The 17670-nt window shown below is 48.5% G+C and overlaps 1 long non-coding RNA gene across 1 annotated transcript; it reads left to right on the plus strand.

The window, feature by feature from the left end:
- Window positions 1-263: 263 nt before the first annotated feature.
- On the plus strand, window positions 264-16803 carry LOC129393868 (uncharacterized). Its single transcript, XR_008620973.2, has 4 exons — window positions 264-634; window positions 12693-12848; window positions 14211-14312; window positions 14400-16803. It is a non-coding gene; the product is annotated as an uncharacterized LOC129393868 (long non-coding RNA).
- The last annotated feature ends 867 nt before the right edge of the window (window positions 16804-17670 follow it).

A 17670-nucleotide genomic window follows, 5' to 3' on the forward strand; every position in this document is an offset into this window, starting at 1 on the left:
AATATTCCAACCCTCTTATGCTAAAATGGTATTGTTTATGTAGCGATTCTTTAAGCCATCATTAAGTGGTATAACTCTTAATAAAATGCATTTAAACAGACCATATGCAGAGTATGGCTGTGTTTTTAAGAAATTGCATTTTTTTTTCACTAAATAGATGATTACATCTTTTTTCTTGTGGGGAGTGATTCTTTTGTACAATATATTTCAGTAAATACTGCTTTTCTTTTGCAAAGAGATGAGACAGATGCAAGATTACTGTCAATTTTTCCTGTCTTCTCTCCACCCCCCCTTCTTTTCTGGGGGGTGGGAGGAGACAAAGTGGGGACCGTTTCAATATTGTCCTGGGAGAGAGGGTGGTAGTGGGCAAACCTGTGGTCAATTGCCTACAAGGAGTCACTGTGGTACTTGGTTTTATTTTAATGAAGCCAGAATCAATATGCTCAATTCCAGTGAGAATTATAAACAGTGTGTCGTTCAGAATTCCTGAGTTATGACCGAGATGTTCTCTCCTATAGGTGGGCCTCATGAGAGATGTGGAGTCCTCATCACGCGGTTGCCTGGTGATTATGGAATAAGCAGGGGACTTACAGAGACTCAGCGTCCACGGGCACCAGGCCACCACATCCCAGATGTGAGTACCTGTGCAAAATGCATTCATTCCTCCATGTTGGGCGAGTTTACTGAGCACCTGTGATGTGCCAGGCACTAGGGGTGCTGCAGCGGAAGAGCTAAGCATTGAGGGTTTGTTTGTTTTTTGTTTTTTGAGACAGAGTTTCGCTCTTGTTGCCCAGGCTGGAGTGCAATGGCGCGATCTCGGCTCACTGCAACCGCTGCCTCCCAGGTACAAGCGATTCTCCTGTCTCAGCCTCCTAAGCAGCTCGAATTAACAGGCATGTGCCACCACGCCCCGCTAATGTTTTTGTATGTAGTAGAGACGGGGTTTCACCATGTTGGTCAGGCTGATCACCAACCCCTGACCTCAGGTGATCCACCCGCCTCAGCCTCCCAAAGTGTTGGGATTACAGGCGTGAGCCACCGCCTGGGCGGTGGGCGCACCCAGCCAGGTTTGATGGTTTTTGATAGGGATGCAGCTGGAGAAGGGTGCTGCAGAAATGCAGGCAAGATGGGGGCTTGTCCAAGAGGGAGGGAAGGACGGCCTTCCGGGAACGCCACATCTAGGCGGAGGCTGAAACCACAGGGAGGAGCATACAAGTGGTTTGAAAGCAGCGGTCAGGGCCCGGCGGTGTCTGGGGGATGCTGGAACAGTAGGAGAGCTGGGATTCAGAGTACACGGGGAAGTAGAGGAACTGGACGAAGTCAGGGGCCCAAACGTTCAGGTGAAGTCCCTCCACATCCACTGACCACTGGGCTATGATGGCTTTGCCTCAGCCTCTGCTTGACCATGCATCACTGAGCTTGAGCCTCACTTCCACAAAAATGCAGCTTTGAGTGTCGCTGCTATGTAATCACCCCCGTTTAATGTTGTGTGCTGGGCTTCTGTAAGTACGCAGTGTCTCTGGAAGAGGTTGGAATAACCTGCATAGAAAAGACCTTCTGAGAGCCGAGGAGCCTCTCTCTGGCATGCTGGGTACCATGGTCCTGGTTAGAGTTCAGTCCCGTTAGCTTACCTTTCTTTATTCATTACTCACCCATTCATGCATTCAATACATAGTTAGTGTCAGTGCTGCGCCAGGCTCTGGACAAACTGGCGAAACTCGTCTCTATCTCAGCCCTCCTGGAGGTTATGGCTTAGTAGGGATGGGAGACAGGATCATGAGAAATGCAGGTGCCATGGGCACAGACTCCTGCAGGAACTGGCATGAAGACATGGTCTGAGGATGGACAGGAGCCACCAGAGAAGGTGGGATGAGAGCTGGGCATAAGAGGGAGGGCGTCTGCCAAGTTCTGGAAAGGAAAGAGACCCCGGCAGTCTGGGATCTGGAAGATGGGGTTCCAACCTGAGCTTCAACAGATGATGACTTAGGTCTCGGGTGAGTCAGCTGATGCCGGAGCCTCAGTTTCCTTACCTGTGAAATGTTGACAGTAATCATGGTGAGCATTGAATGGATGACGCTCATGAAAAAGAGTCTGGGACATGGCAGGGCTCAACAAGCGTCAGGTGAATCTGAATCTAGCACTAAGTTTCCTATGTTTTTAAAGTAAGATATCTGTAATCCCAGCACTTTGGGTGGCCGAGGGGGGTGGATTACTTCAGGTCAGAATTCGAGACCAGCCTGGCCAACATGGCAAAACCCTGTCTCTACTAAAAATACAAAAATTAGCTGGGTGTGGTGGTACAAGTCTGTAATCCCAGCTACTGGGGAGGCTGAGGCAAGAGAATTGCTTGAACCCAGGAGGTGGAGGTTGCAGTGAGCCAAGATCATGCCACTACACTCCAGCCTGGGTGACAGAGCAAGACTCTGGCTCAAAAGCAAAACAAAAAAAAAAGTAAGATGTGCAGTTGCATGATAGAGCAATGCCTATTGACTGTCAGCATTACCCATGGCTGCTACCCTCAGCAGCCCTAAGCCACATGTCATTATCCCCATTCGATAGGTGAGGACACTGAGGTTCAGGGAGGGGAGACATCTTGCTCCTGGACACCTCAGCTGGGGAGGAGGGCAGTGGGGATCATTCTCAGGAATCTCTGACCGCCATGAGCTCTTGCTCTGTGCACCCTCAGGAGCTTAGGGTCTGGCCCAGGAGTGCTTAACCAGGGGCCGTTCTGCACTCTCAGGAACCTCTAGCAATGTCTGGAGAAATGTTTAGTTGTTACAATGCACAGAAAGTCTCTTCACAACAAACAACGGGCCCCGAACATCGGTAGTGCCAAAGGTGGAAAACCCTGGTCTAGCCGGGAAGGACACCCAAACAAATTTCAGGTCTCTGCAATGAATGCCGTGTTTGTGGTCAACATAGGCTATTGTGGGAACAGAGCGAGGGAACTTCAATAAGAACCATGGGGATGCGTGGAGGTCCCAACCGGAGTTTTCTGCAAGGGAATAAATCTGCAGTGAGGCCTGGAGGACAGAAAGAGGGGGGCAGAATGACTTTTGGGAAGGGGGTGCAGCTGCAGTAAGGCTCAGGGTGCAAAACAACAAAGGCACATGGACCCTAACCCTAACCCATAGCACCTAGGTATTTCTAGGGATCAAGTCTGAGGAGGCACATGGGGGAGGGAGGTAAGACTGGAGATGCAGACTGAGGCCTTGTATTACACCCTAAGAAGCTTGGATTTTACTCAGAGGACAACAGGGAGCCATTGAAAGATTGTGAGCAGGGAGGGGCCATCGGCAATCAGATTTACGTTTTACGTAGAATAGGAGGTGTTGCAAATCTTAGCAGGCTATAGTCAAGGTGAAACAAGGAGGTTCTGGAGAAGAAGAAATCCTTGTCCCATTCCATTTGGGAAGAGCATGTTTGCCTGCCTCTCCCTTGGGCATCTTGGGGACTGACCTTTCTGGCTGACCCCACTTTTAGCATAGACCCATTTTCCAGGCAGCTGCTTGAAGTCTCTGGTCCTGTGAGCCTCACTCACTGGGGTCATCATCAGGCTCCTAATGAGTAGAAATGGAAGTGTGGCATGTTGAGGATAAAAATTGATTCTTGGTCACCGAGGGGCCTGGCGTCCACTGCTCAGATGGTGGCCACGCAGGCCTTTTTCAGGGCGGGAGAGCAATTACATCATACCAATTTAGGCCTTTTTCCAGGGGCTGGCCTGGGAGTCACTTTGCCACTCTGGTTTTTAAGCCCGGGATTAACTGGGGACTGCTGTATGTTGAAAGGGAGTCCTGAGACAAAGCTGTGTGCACTCTCTGTTGTTCAATAGTCCATTAGGCAGGGACTTTAGAGTCGAGGTGGTCATACGAATCTCTGGAGAGAAAACTCATTAATGGGACAGTAAGTTCCAATTAGTGGCATGGCCCAAAAGCACCAAGGTGCAAAAAAACTCAGTCCTCAGCTCCTCTCCCAGAGGGGCTCCATTACCCAGCTGCCTGCTCTGTGCCACACAAACACGGTCACAAACAACACAAATATTTGCTCAGAAAATCCATCTTTGTCATCCACGTTGTCAACTGGAAGGCAAAAAACCCTTCCAACCATTGAGAGAAAATAAAAAAGGCCACTGGCTTTCACAAGGCAATTTCCTCTGTCGGCAAGGAAAGAAAAAGCCATTTAGGTGTGGCCCAGAACCGGGGAACTCTTTCTGTCTGGGCGTGTGAAGCTGTGGGATTCCAGTTCTGGGATAAAGTGCATCATCGAAAGGGTCCATTCTGCAGCGACTGCCCCTCTTTGTTCTGCTCGGGCACCCCGAGGAAGCCCCCATGGGAAGTCTCTGTGACTCCACCCACTGAGCGGCTACAGCAGAGAGGTGGCATGGAGAGTGTTTGCCTTGGCTAAGGATGAAGATATTTCTCCCTAGGGTGGTGGATCGTGGGCTTTAACTTCAGAAGGACCTGATTTCTAGCTTTCCCTGTAGCACTGATGAATCGGTTAACTGTTCTGAGCCTTCACATGGCCATCTTCAGAATAAAGACACTGATGACACTGATGCAGTAAAGTTCTCGGTATAGTTGCAGGTGCTTGATACACACTGGCCCCCCAAGAGTGTGCTGTGGCGAAGGCGATGTGTAAACTGACATTTTTCATTCGCTTTCCCATTCATTCCATTGTCCCAAGAGCCTGCGGTGTAGGCAGGGTGTGTTTTTATTCCCATTTTAGAGATGAGGGAAGTGAGGCCCAGCAGGGGCCTCTGGTTTACTGAAGCCTTGACCCTCAGCCTTATTTTCATGACATCGCGAGGCCACCATGGTGGCTTTTGCCAGGCTCTGCAGCCTACGTTGATTCTGATACAACGTGGGCTCCTGAGGGAACCCATCAACCCTTGCCTCATAGCTGTGACAGGTTTTAGGAGGCCTGCCTTCTGGAAAGTTCCAAGTAGAGAGAGAAGCAGGACCCAAACGAGAGATGCTGAACTGAACAAAACTGCATGTGAGGCAGCGTTAAGGGCGGAGGCTTTGGGCTCAGACGGACGGGGTGTGGGTCCCTTACCCACTTCCTGGACTGTTACGGGTCTTCTGAGCCTCAGTAGCCTTGTCAGTACCGCGGGGACAGCAGGACGTACCCTGTTGGGCTGTTGAGAGTCTAAACAAGCTCACACTCTGCAAAGGGGACACAAGAAGCAGCTGAAATGGCCCCTGTTGTTCCTGTTCTGTTTCTTTGCAAAGAGTAGCTCAGAGGACCAGACACTGGGAGCCCCTTCCTCAGGGAGGTCCCTTTCATCCACACTAGGTCACCTCCCACCTCCCTTCTCCCTCGTCACCCTGTTCATTTCCTTCACAGCATTCATCACAATCCGCATTTTCCTTGATTATTTACTTATTCACTACACACTTTGGTGTCCCCCCACTGGACTGTAAACTCTGTGAGGGCAGAGGCTTTCTGTGTTTTGTTCTCTGCTGAGCCCCCAAAGCTTAAACCACTTTTTGTCCCTAGCACCTGCTCATTGACTGGTTGACTGCACCAATGAGCTGGCATTCTCGCCCACATGTTCTTCCGGGCTCATCAAGCTGATCTCTGCTTTCTTCCCAGAGATAGTGGCCACACCCTCTACGCAGCCCTTCTCTCATCTCCTCCTCAGCAGAAGGGCCTGCTGATTCTGACCGGATTCCAGAATTGGGAAGCCTGGGTTCAAATCCCGGCTCTGCTATGTGGCATCCTCTGTAAGCCTCTTTCTCTTAGGGAGAAAGACTTTCTCCTAAGTCTCTTTAGAGACTTTTTTAGCTGGGGTGGTCAGAGCCTCTTATGGTAGAGGAGGTATTTCAGCTTGGACATGGAGAGATGGGCCAGAGGGGTCATGGCAGGGCTGAAGGAACAGATGAGAGACAAGGACTGGTTACCTATGTGCTGCATAGGTAACCACACCCCAAATTACAGAACTTAGTTAAAATACTTCCTTACTGGTTTTATGTTGCTAACTTATGAGTATATTATCGCATTGGTCCAATCTGTAACATTTGTATAAAACTTAACTTTTTTAGGTCTCCCTAAGAGAAAGAGACTTTCTCCTAAGTCTAAACCAGGAGGCTAGACTTTCTGATCCCTAAGGTCTCATCCTAGGCCTGACCATCTGTTCTACTAGAGAACACTTGGGTGTAGGTTAAAACTGGGCAACATGTTAAAATCCATTTTCTCACGTTCAAAGGGCAGAGGTCTCTCAGCTGCAAATTGGACAAATTCTGAGACAAGATATTATGGGCTGTGTACTCGCTGGAGCACATGCCTGTTTCAGTGGGTACGTGTGCTTCCTGTGCCTTAGATGCTATGATATAGCCATTTCTTTGCATATTTTAACTTGACTGTCTCTGTCGCACAGCCATGATAATGGACAGTGAATATTACCATGACATTCTGAAATTATGTTTAGCGATGCAGCAGAAAAAGAAAATTAATTTTATTCATTGACAGGCTTGTCAATTTACTCATATTGACTTTTTGATGCCTCTACCACAGATAGCAAAGTTCATATACTGTAAAATACATCATTATTAAGATTGTCTTGAGCCATCCTAAGTCTTTGGGAGCTGAGAGATAGGGGGCTATTTCTTCAAATCAGATAAGTATTAAAGAATATATGTGTGTGTTCATATTTATATTTTATATTAAAAACACCAAAGGCATCTTGAATAAGTCATCTTTGACTGGCTTCATTCCCCCACATCCAATCAGTTGTTGAGTCCTGTCAATTCTATTCCATCATATTCTTCAGTTCCATCCCCCTCTTTCTATCACTGCTACCTCTACTCTGGTTTAGGCTGTCATTACTTGATGCCCGGATGATTCCAACAGTTTCCCAGGAGGGCTTCTTGCCTCCAGTTTCTCTCCTTCCCAAATCTATCTTTCATCTTACATTCACAGCAATGATGGTGCCACTTTTCCACTCTAAAGCCTTCCCTGGCTCCCTTCAGATTAAAGTTCATCATCCAAGGGCCATTGTGGTCTGCCCTTTGCCTGTAACCTCATCCTCCCTCCCCATTTGGAACTTGTGGGTCCACCCAGAGCTCTGCTTCTGCACCTGAATCTTGTTCAGGAACTGGTTAAAGAGAGATTCCTGGGTTCCTCTGTAGCTCCTGATTCCGGAAGGGCCTGGGAAACTGTTGAAGATCTGATGTAGTGGACCCAAGGCCTGCTGGTCTGGTGAAACCCAACCAGTCCTTGCCTCTCATCTGTTCCTTCAGCCCTGCCCATGCCATGACCCCTCTGGCCCATCTCTCCATGTCCAAGCTGAAATACCTCCTCTACCGTAAGAGGCTCTGACCACCCCAGCTAAAAAAGGACCTCTTCCTTCCCTGAGCTCCCACAACCCTTACAATCTTATTGGATTACACTTTTCATCATTACCGGGATTCCCCTGGCTTCCGTTAACTCGGGGGGTCCCCAACCCCTGGGCCATGGACTGGTACTGGTGGATGCCCTGTTAGGAACCGGGCTGCAAAGCAGGAGGTGAGCAGCAGGCGATTAACGCCTGAGCTTCGCCTCCTGTCAGATCAGCGGCGGCAGAAGATTCTCATAGGAGCTGGCCAGGCGCAGTGGCTCACGCCTGTAGTCCCAGCACTTTGGGAGGCTAAGGTGGGTGGATCACAAGGTCAGGAGTTCGAGACCAGCCTGGCCAACATAGTGAAACCCTGTCTCTACTAAAAATACAAAAAATTAGCCGAGCGTGGTGGCAGGCGCCTGTAATCCCAGCTATTGGGGAGGCTGAGGCAGGAGAATTACTTGAACCTGGGAGGCAGAGGTTGCAGTGAGCCGAGATCGCGCCATTGCACTCCAGCCTGAATGACAGTTCGAGACTCCATCTAAAAAAAAAAAAAAAGATTCTCATAGAAGCACAAACCCTATTGTGAACTGTGCATGTGAGGGATCTAGCCGCGTGCTCCTTTTAAGAATCTAACTAATGCCTGATAATTTGAGGTGGAACAGTTTCATCCTGAAACCTTCCCCGCCACCCCCATCCTGCTGGTCCATGGAAGAATTGTCTTCCACGAAACTGTTCCCTGGTGCCAAAAAGGTTGAGCACCACTGCATTCACTGAAACATAAGTGGATCTTCTATCTTTCTGTTTCTTCTGATTTTCATATCTGTGGCAGAATGGCTAGGACATTTAGTGTTTCTGCTGTTAATAACAATTCACATTCTTTTGGCACTTTACAGTATTTTCACAATATTTTCCGTTGTCTTTATTCACTTGGCTAAGATGGAGCGCCTCCTGTGGGTGAGCTGTGGTGATGCACCGTGGTGCTCGCACACTGAGAAGCCACTGTCTGTTGGGTGAAACCATGGGTCAGCAGATACTTATCATAAAATATAGGCATTTGATGGCTGACAGTGTGATTCCCGTGTCCACCATTAAAGTTCCAATGTCTAGCACAGCGCCTGGTGCATAGCATGTGCTCTAATGACAATATGAGTGGCTAACATGCACTGAGTAATTACTTACAGCAAAGCAAAGTGCCCCAAATTAAAAATGAGTGGACACTTCAGGAATATCAAGAGGCTGCTCTGTCCAGCAGGGCATACAGGGGTGGAGAAGTGTGGGTGGAGGGCCAGTAAGGTTCCGTGATCTGCCCAACCACCCTGAGAGACAGGCAGGTGTCACGAGCCCAGTGCATAAGCCTTCATTCGGTGTGGCTCATGGAGTGACAGTGGGTAACCAGGAAAGTGGCACCAACAGGCTGAGCACCACAGGCTCTGACTTTTGGGCTGATGGACTGGACTGGACTGATGGACACTTTTCATCATCACCAGGATTCCCCTCGCTCCCATTAACTGAAATGTGAGTGGATCCTCCTTCTTTCTGCTATTTGGACTAGCTTCCTGCGGGGAGTGGGGTAGCTCCCCAGGGCCAGAGAGGAGTCAGAGCCGACCTGAGCAAAGCCCCGTGGGCTTCTCTCCTATAAGGGGGGATTACAGGAAGCATCAGCCTGGGACTCAGGTGAGGCCCATGGGAGGCCTGAGAACCTTGCCTTCAATTAAACATCTGCCCTTCTTCTCTCTCTGGCCCGAGGATCAGAGCCCAGTGGGCTCCAGCCTCCCACTCCCCCACTCACAGAGGGTGTCAGAATACCTGGCATCTGTGGGGCTCCTGTCAGTTTGGAGGAAAATGGCACCTGGAAAAAGTCTCCAAGTGCAGTGCTGAAACATTGAATTGAATCCAGCAAAACTTGGCACCTGGTTTGCTAATAGTGCCACAAAATGTCATAAGAGGAGAAAGTGGCCCTGAATATGGATTAGGAGGACAGGTCATAAAAGCCCAAGTGGGGATCTAGGTAAGAGCTGCATGCTGGGTGACTGACACGTGGGATGGCCGTGTCTCTGTCCCTGGTGCTGACCAACCACCCCCCTTGGGTGCTGTGCCTTCCCCTTTGGTGTTGCTGACTCCCAACCAGATGTTCCCAGGAATTTCCAGCCTGGTGATAGAGTGGCAGTGAAGGAGAGTGAGGACAGGCAGACAACTTGGTAGAGGTTGCTGGAGCAGCCTAGCCATACAAAACTGTGAGGCAGAGAAAACTGACTTTTCATGTCATTGCAGTTGTCAAGAAAGTTTTTAGTTTACTCTCCAGGAATTAAGGAGAAATGTATTTCCCTGGGTCACTCACATGCACGGTACATTGGAATTTTAATCTTGACTCCCCGAGCCTGGTGCCAGGCCACATCAATTCATCCTTCAAGGCCCAGCCTGAGTCTTTCTAGGAAGCCTTCCCTGGCTTGTCCAGGCAGAGTTAGTCATTCTGTCCCTTATGCCCCCTCCAAATTTCACTTAAATGGTCTGTCACTTTGTGCTGTGAGACCTCACCTGACAGGAACTGAACGTTATTTATTTCTGTCTTTCAAGCACGAACCCTGGGTCTGAATAGACCAACAGCCCAGAAGATGTGTGTTGGGTGAATAACCCGCCCCCATACCCAATACTGTCCACCTGCCCATGCCCTGGGGTCATTTTCTCCCAACCTGCTCCGACACCTGCCTTGAAGGGAACAGTCCGTGGGTATCCACTCATAACCGCCATATTGTCTGATGGCTCTGGTGCATTCATGGGGTTTCCAGGGCCCTACCCTCTAGTCTGACCTTGCAGACCTTGATCCCCATGCATTGACAGGTGAGATGGAGATAGCCTTCACCTGACTGTACAGGGCAACTGAGGCTCACAGAGAGGAAGGGAGTTTTCTCAAGCCCCATGGCTCTGTAATGGTGGAACTGTGACTCTAATCTAAACCTCAATTAAGCTGGTTGTTTCTGTTTTTTTTCTTTTCTTCAGATTTTTTCTTTCTTTTGTTTTTTCTTTTTTCTTTTTTTTGAGGGAATTTCTAAACAGTCAATGTTACCTGAACCTTTGACAATGCCAATTCTACTCGGCCGTTGAAAAGGTCTCACTGCCCATATCAGGCCTCTGCCATGCTCTGGCCTCTTGATTCTTCTGCTCTGAGCTTGCCCTGTTCCCCCTATTCCACTTTTTTTTTTTTTTTTTTTCTGAGAGTCTTGTCCTGTCACCTAGCCTGGAATGCAATGGCACAATCTCAGCTCACTGCAACCTCTGCCTCCCCGGTTCAAGTGATTCTCCTGCCTCAGCCTCCCGAGTAGCTGGGATTATAGGTGTGTGGCACCACGCCCAGCTAATTTTTTGTATCTTTAGTAGAGACGGAGTTTCAGCATGTTGGCCAGGCTCGTCTCAAACTCTCAACCTCATGATCTGCCCACCTCGTCCCGCCAGAGTGCTGGGATTACAGGCGTGAGCCACCGCGCCCGGCCTCCACCATATCTTTATCACACATTTACTGGGTTCCAGGAACTCACAAGAGCCCTGCACAGTAGATATTGTCATCCCCATTTTATGGATGAAAACTTGAAACTCTGCAAGGATAAGTGGCTTGCGCCATGTTGCAGAGTCAATAGGTGCAGCAGAAAGGATTCAAACCCAGAGCGAGCTAGCTCCTCTGACGCCATGTCCCCCTTGCCCTGAAATCCATCATTACTGATGTCTAGGGAACATCTGGTCAGGTATCCAGAGCAACGAATCTGTGGGAAGGAGCCCACCCTGTGATTTATTTTCTCTGAGGTTCCCAGGGTATTTTTTTCCTCCTTTTAAAATGCAGCACTGCCATATTCCCACTTGAGGTCATTAGCCCCAGCATAGGTTAAAAACAAAGTGTTTGTGTCCATCCGTCTAATTGCACAGAAACCATCAAACCCTCATTACCATCAGCCTAATTATTTTGAAATCTAGCATATTATCGTGTTCCACAATTAGGCAGATGATAAGCATTTGCCCCACCTGCCCAGGGATAGGAGGTAAGCTTGGCATGAGGGAGGTGGAGAGGAGGGGGCCGTGGGCTGCCCTGTGAGGAAGTGAGATGTCTACACTTGCAGGAGCCCACCCACCCGCTTCTGATGATTTCCCATCCCCCAACTTGCAAAGCCACTAACAAGAGTTTCACCCTAATGAGCAGGGAGGATGGGACCTGACTGGTTGAAGGGGACAGTGTTACAGAACTGGAAACTAATTGTCATCATTCAGCTTTCTAGGCATAAATAAAATGCCTACATGGATGTAGTGAAACAGACCAGCCTACAAGGTTCCTAAGAACAGTTGTAAACCTCAGCACAAATGCTTCTGCTTGTCTGCTGGCAGGAGTTGTCCCTTCCTGCACTGTGGCCTCCCTGCCTCTGCATGCTGGTGTGTTGGTTTGGTGCTGGAAGGGGACAATCCTGGGGACTGGGGGAGGACTTTGCATGACAGTCTGAAATGCACCTCCAAATCAGAAAACATAGAGTGGGAGAGAGGTTGATGATCAGTTCATTTAATCCCCTTGTTTTATAAATAAGGGGACTCTTCTGCTGGGGTAAGATCATTTGCCTTTGACTCATGTACCAGATGTTGGAAAGAGAGATGGGTCAATAACGAGAAGAAAAGTTGCCATTTACTGAGCACTCACTGTGTGCCTGACCTTTTTCCAAGTGCCTTATGTGGATTTGACCCACATAATGGCTGTAAGGGTCACTTGTATTCTCCCCATTTTATGGACGAGGAAGCTGAGGCACAGGGCATTTCAGCAGCATACTCAAGATTCTACAGAACGACTAAGTAGCAGAGCCACAGTTTGAACCCAGGCAGCCTGGCCCCATGGCCAGTGCCCCCAATTATAATGTGACCCTCCCAGTTACTGCCCAACCCTACCCAAGTACCGAATAACGAGGGATGGAGTTCAGGCCACCATGCAGGCAAAGTCCTCTGCCAGCTCGTGGACTGCCCCTTGGGTCACTTAGAATACATCGGCATAGACTTGCACTTTGCAGCGCCCCCACCCCCAACTCAGCAGCCCACAGTCAGGCTGGCAAACAGCACCGAGACATTGATAATACAGGGGGTATGTGTGTCAAGGGCACGGGGGGCCTGTGGGCAGCTTGCCCAGGCTGTGCATGGTGGCGAGGCCTGGAAGGTTTTGCAAGGGCAAGGCTTGAGCTAAATCTTGAAGGAGGTTTAGATGTTGGTCAGAAGAAGAGGTGGGGTGGAGGCAAGGCTCACAGAGCTAAATCGTGGCAGGTGGGGATGGGATGGGAACGTGCCTTGCCAGGCTGCCTGCCCTGTGCTCATTCTGCCTCACCAAGTGTCTCCTTTCTCCTTATGAGACCAGAACTGCCTTCTGAATGCCATTTTGACTTGACTCAGCTGGGAACCACGAGAGGACGAGATGACATCTCTTCAGGATGGTGTAGAGACGTGGGCGGAGTGTGCAGGGCTGGCGTGCAAGGGGTGGGGACACGTTGCATCCATGGTGCTGTTTGTGCAGGTAAGATGCACAGGTGACAAGGAGGAGGCTGTTTTAAAACCAAGGCAGGCACCAGTGCCTGGATAGGACTTTATGGTCCTTGGAACGGGTTCCCCCAGATCTTCGTCTGTGTCTTGGAGAGAGGTCCTCTAGTTCCGCCTAGCTCTGGCTGCCCCAGCCACTGGGATGGAACTCTTTTCAACCACGTGGAAGAAAACCTGCCCCTAGATCTTGCTGGCGTTGCTGCTGTGTGTGACTGCAGAGAGGGCCTGGTTCTTAGCAGACCCTGAAGTGTCCCGCAAAGATTGGAAAGTCCCACATTTGAGTTCATGTTTCTAGCAGGTACTGGTCTAACAGGAGGAGTTAAAAGATGGGCCCTAGCTTTCCTGAGCAAGGCAGGTGAAGAGCACAAGATCATGGGAAGGGTGAGGCTGGCCTGAGGCTTATTTCCCACCCATCAGAGAGGCCAGCAGCTCCATGGCCTCTTCTCCCCCGGAGGGGCTCAGTTGCAGGGAGTCTCTGAGCTGTGCCCCTGAGCCCTTCGCGAAGTCCTAGCTGGAAACCAGGTTCCCACAGCCTCGGGTCCCTGGGGCCCCGGGTCAGCCTGAGCTGGGTTCAGTCCCACTCTCTTCCTGCCATGAGATCTTGGGTGGCTCCCTTTCTTTGAGCCTCAACTTCTCCATCTGTGAAATTGAGACAAATAACATGACCCACTGTATTAGTTTCCCAGGCCTGCCATAACACAAGGCTGCAAAAGAGCAGCTTAAACAGCAGAAACGTCCTGCTTCCCAGGGCTGCAGGCTGGAAGCCTGCGTCAGGGTGTGGGCGGGCTGTGCTCCCTCTGAAGGCGTTGGGGAGGCTCCGTTCCAGGCCTCCCTCTGAGCTTCTCGTAGCTCCTTGGCTTGTGGCTGCAGATCTCTGATCTTCACAGGGTGTGTTCCCTGTGTGCCTGAATGTGTCCAGATATCCCCGTTTATTCTGACAGCAGTCCTATTGGATTAGCCCCTAGCCTAGTCCGGTAGGACCGAATCATGACTATTTACATCTGCAAGGACCTTATTTACAAATGCAGTCACATTCGCTGGCGCTGGGAGTTAGGATTTTGACGTCTTTTTGGTGGGGGCACAATTCTACCGGTAACAGAAGGTAAAAATGTATGACCCCTTCCCTCAAGGAGTTCCCAGATATTGATAGAAGCAGAAAATTCTAGTCAGGGGAAGGGGAAAGAAATTTCAGGAAGGTGAATACAAGCCACACAACTGATAGAAGATAGAGTAGATTCACAGGTGGGACTGTGGGGGGCAGCTCTTTCCCTAAGATCCAGAGACAGACAGTGTGACCCCGGAGCGGCTTCTGAATTTCACTTCTTGTCTTCGACTTCAGGTGGCCTCCGGGAGGGCAGTTTCCAGAGATGAATTTCCTTCCCCTTGCCTGGCCCACCACTGCCCAGCCCTGTGGGCTCTGAGGCTGACGGAGAGAGACCCGGTAGGTCGCCTCGTCCCTTGTCCCTGGGAAACTTCATGTTACCAGCATGTTATCAGCATGGCTCTGAATACTATATCCACCCTCCAGCCACACCCCGGGACACTCTGGATCGAAGCCACCCAGCGTCAGAGCTTGGACGATCAAGGTGGACCTACCCGCTCAGAAAGACAGTGGGGCTTCCGTCAAGGGAGACCTCAACGACCTTCCTCTGAAAAGAAAAATGTCCTTGCAAGTAGGTAAATAAAAAAAAAAAAGAAAAACAAAAAAAGATTTTCATTTCAAAATAATCTTCATTACCTGAGGATTGCAAGAATTGTCATTTCAATTATGCTGACGTCTATTCTTAGAAGGAGGTATAATGGCTTTCCCCTTCCAAGCTGGAGTGACTGTCATTATGTGTGGGATGTACTCCATTGCTTAACTCCCTGCCATTAGAAATGTTTAGTGGAGACACTGGCTGATTTTTCTTTTTCTTTTGCTTCGCTCAACCCTCCAACTCCTCTTCTTCCAGCACAAAAGCACAAGAAGCAGCAGAAAATGCATATGGGCTTTTGAGGCAGGGAATCCTGGGTTCAAATGGCAGCTCTCAACTCACCTGCCGAGAGACCCTGGGGATTTTGGCAGCTGTAAGCGGGGATGATCGTGTGATCTGATGGCAGTGTTAAATCACTAAGGAGACAAATATGAAAAGTGCCCAGGAGTGTGTCTAGCACATAGTGAGGGCTTGTAATGGCAGCGAGTGCTTTTCACAAGGCAAGCCACATCCTGTTTCATACCTGACTTTGTTGTTCTCATGGACATCGTGCAGTGGTTGACTGTAGACTCCAGAGCTAGTCCCTGGGTCTGCATCCTGACATACCAACTGCGTGGATTGGGAAACTTGCTTAGGCTCTCTTGTCTCAGTTTTCTCATCTGTAAAATGGGGATTAAAAACTCCACCCACTTAGTAGAGCTGTGATGAGAATCCAGTGAGTTTCTGTGTGTAAATTGCTTGGAATGGGATCTGGCCCAGACTGAGTACTTGTTTTGGTCCATGTGGGCCCTGCTATGACAAAATATCATAGGCTGGGTGACTTATAAACAACAGGCGTTTACTTCTCACAGTTCAGGAGGCTGGAAAGTCCAAGGTCAAGGCACTGGCAAACTTGGTGTCTGGTGAGGTCCTGCTTCCCAGTTCATACATAGACAGCACCTTCTTGCTGTGTCCCATGGTGGAAGAGGCAAGCTAGTTCTCTGGGGTCTTTTATAAGGGCACTAATTCCAGTCTTGAGGGCTCTACCTTCAAGACCTAATCACTTCACAAAGATTCCACCTGCTAATGCCACCTTGTGAGTTAGGATTTCAACATATGGATTTTGGGAGGATACAGGCATCAGACCATAGCCGTGCTGTATATAAAGTGTTAACTGGTGTGAACTCCAGGACACTGCAAATAATTGATGTCATGCTCCTATGTTAATGCCTAAACTAGAGACTTTTATGCCTGGGGACTCAGTCAAGTGAAGACCTGGTCAAAACTAACTGAGGCATATAGGGGCTTGGTGTAAACACAGTGGCCTCTTGTGACATTTAGCTGCCACTGTTCTTCTCTCATTCATTCAGTTGAGGGCCTGCTGTTTGCCAGGTGCTATGCAAAATTTAAAAAAAATTAAAAAAAAAATTTAAAAATAAAATGAACTTGCTCCTTTCCCACATGGCACTTAGAATCTATTGAGTAGCAATAGATGGCAAACAAACTGGTATCACATTTAAAATGTGGTAACTGTTATGTTTCGAGAAATGGAATGAGGGCCTAATTAGTTTGGTTAGGGATGGCCACACCTCTGCAGGAAGGCCATACCTGCAAATTAAATTTGCAGCAGGAAGCAGAACCAGCTACAGGGGATGCAGGAATGGGGACGATGTCCAAAGCAGTGGGAAGAGCCTGCCAAGGCCCTGAGGTGGGAAAGAGCTTGGCAGGCCAGTGTCAGGGTTGGGGAGAGTGGCTTGATATGTCCTTGGAGAGACCAGCAGGGGCCACATCATATCCGGTTTTGTGTATCCTTCGTGTCTGATTAGGGCACAGCACATTTACTATGATGATCTGTAAGGGAGAGAAAGATCAGAAAGTACTTTGCCACGTGGGTCAACTTGCTGGCATGCCAGGCGGCTCTGCAGTCCCATTCTCTAGGTGAGAAGAGAGAGGCATCAGGGTGGAAGAGGCTTGTTAAACTGGAGCAGAGAGATTTTGAAGGAAGAGTTAGAGAAGGTAAACTGGTGGTCAGTTCCCCAGATTCTCATCGTGCTGGAAACTTGTTTTCTTTTTTTTTTTTTAACTCTAATTTTTATTGTTGTGATACATACATGGAGTTTAAAATCAAATTGTTCTATATGGCTTATAGTGAAAAACACAAGCCCTGTGTCTGAACTTCCTTCTCTTGATTCCTGATCCACAAAGCAAACACCTTCAACTATTCTGATAGTTTCTTCTGATATTTATCTCTCCAGTTCCAAAAACATGCTATATACTCTCTCTCTCACACATACATACTCTCTCTAGATCTATAGATGTATCTATAGAGAGAGATCTAGAAAGATCTAGAGGGAGAGTGAGAGAGAATATATAGCATGCTTTTGGAACTGGAGAGGTATAGATATATAATTTATACTGTATATATTTTTTATATGTAAAATAAATCTCTTCATATATAACAAATCTCTTGATAGATAATAAATCTATGTACATATTTTGGGGTATTGATGTGGTTTGGCTGTGTCCTCACCCAAATCTCATCTTGAATTGTAGTTCCTATAAGCTCCACATGTAGTGGGTGGGACCTGGTGGAGGGTAATTGAATCATAGGGGCAGCTTCCCCTATGCTATTATTCTTGTGACAGTGAGTACATTCTCATGAGATCTGTTGGTTTATAAGGGACTTCCGCATTTGCTCGTCTCTCATTCTTCTCCTTCTTGTCGCCATGTGAAGAAGGATATGTTTGCTCCCCCTTCCACCATGATTGTAAGTTTCCAGAAGCTTCCCCAGCCCTGTAGAACTGTGAGTCAATTAAACCTCTTCTTAAAAATAACTTATCCAGACATGGGCAGTTCTTTTTAGCAGCAGGAGAATGGGCTAATACAGGTATATATGTTTATATACCTAATATATATATTTATAAATAGATAGATATGTAAAAATCACTATCTATTATCTATCTATCTATCTGATTGGTTCTGATTCTCTGAACAATCCTGACTGATACACTAGGTACGTGACTTTGTGTCAGCTACTTAATAATTTTGTCCTTTAGTTTCTTCATCGGTGTAGTCCATTTTCACACAGTTGTAAAAATCTCCTTGAGACTGGGCAATTTATAAAGA

This window comes from Pan paniscus, chromosome 15, assembly GCF_029289425.2.
Source record: "Pan paniscus chromosome 15, NHGRI_mPanPan1-v2.0_pri, whole genome shotgun sequence".
Taxonomy (NCBI): Eukaryota; Metazoa; Chordata; class Mammalia; order Primates; family Hominidae; genus Pan; species Pan paniscus.